Here is a 1,700-nt window from a genome sequence, read left to right as displayed (position 1 = left end):
AAAAACTTTATGTCAGAATTTCTATATCAAATTTTTTACATATTAATCCCAACCTTTTATTTTAGCAAAATAAGGGTTAATAGTTTATGGCTTTCTCTATAATGTTTATAAAGTAAAATTTCTAGTCAAGATATAAACTTTATACTTAGGATTAAATTACAGTAAAGTAATAGGAACTTTATGACACTGAGCTAACAGTCTTTAAATAAATACAAATTAAGAGTATATTTAACAACTTGGGAACACCTAATTATCAGTACAATTCAAATTTAGACAGGATAGTTTCATATCCTTGAATTCTTTCTGATTTTTTTTTTTAAAACATGTTTCACCACCACAGGTTAAACAGCAGCAAAACAGAACCTAAAACAAAGATGGGAACTCATGTTAGATAAAGCTATTGCCCCACTTGAGACTTTAAATGTAAACTTTAAATGGCCCTTTCTAAGAAACTATCTGTACAAATGAATCAAAAATATAAAACAGAACTTCAAAGGAAATCAAACATTAGCTTGATTAGTAATTACATGATGAGAAAAAGATTCAGAAATGAACATATTAGTTTTAAAATAAATGAACTACAATGACTACATCGAACGTTCTTTTACAACTTTAAATGAATGTTATTCAAAATAAAAATACTTTCATAAACATTAAAGCTTATAATATAAAATTGGTAGCAATTAATAGCTTATTTTTAGTCTCTCTATATAAATAATTGACGAACTAATTATTTCTCTCAATGCTGCAAAGCCAAATAGTTGATGCAATTGATTTCAGATTTAGCATTTTTAAAATAATCACTTAAACATATACAAGTTATTTTAATATTTTTGAAGAATAATAGGACTATGAAAGAAAAAATTTTTAATTCTTGTACTTTTTCTACTAGAGAGTTCTAAGACATTGCAAAGTATTTTTCTTTTTAATCCATATATGAATTATGTGCAGGAAAGATGAGAGATTTTTATTATGCAGGTAAATAATTGTGCTTCAAACTGTAATTTCTTTTTGATTTATGTTATTTTCCCTCTAAAAAGAAAACGGGAAGAAAAGAATCCTGTGAAACTAATAATACATCTCAGGTGCTTTTAAATGATTTTTTTTCACACAGGAAATTCTAAGCAAGCACGTTCATGTGTAGGTGGGTAGATAGGTATTCTTCTTTCACTCTTTTTCTTCTTCATCTGGCAGATCTATATTTGGAAGGCAAAAGAGAAAGAATAGATCATAATGAGATATGCTATTCAGCAGACAAATTGACCCATGCTTAATTTTTTAAATAGACGAGTAATGAAAATTTCATGATTTTAACAGAAAGGACAAAAAAACACATTGATAATCTCAAAAAACAGTTGACAAAACCTAATACTCTTCTTTCATGATAAAAACATTCAGCAAACTAGGAATAGACAGGAACTCCTACAACCTGATAAGGTATCTATAAAGACCCACAGCTAGCATCATATTTGATGGTGAAAGACAGAATGCTTTTCATCTAAAACCAGGAATAAAACAAGGATGCCTGTTCTCACTACTTCTATTAAACATTGTACTGGAGATTCCACTTAGAGCATTTAGGCAAAAAGAGAAATAAAAAACACCTAGATTAGAAAGGAAGAGAGAAGTAAAACTGTCTCTGTTTGCAGATAACATATGCTTGTACATAGCAAATCCTAAGGAATCTACTAAAAACTATG

The sequence above is a fragment of the Pteropus vampyrus genome, unplaced genomic scaffold (genome assembly GCF_000151845.1).
Source record: "Pteropus vampyrus isolate Shadow unplaced genomic scaffold, Pvam_2.0 Scaffold88, whole genome shotgun sequence".
NCBI classification, from domain to species: Eukaryota; Metazoa; Chordata; class Mammalia; order Chiroptera; family Pteropodidae; genus Pteropus; species Pteropus vampyrus.
Note: the sequence above shows the minus strand (reverse complement) of the source record.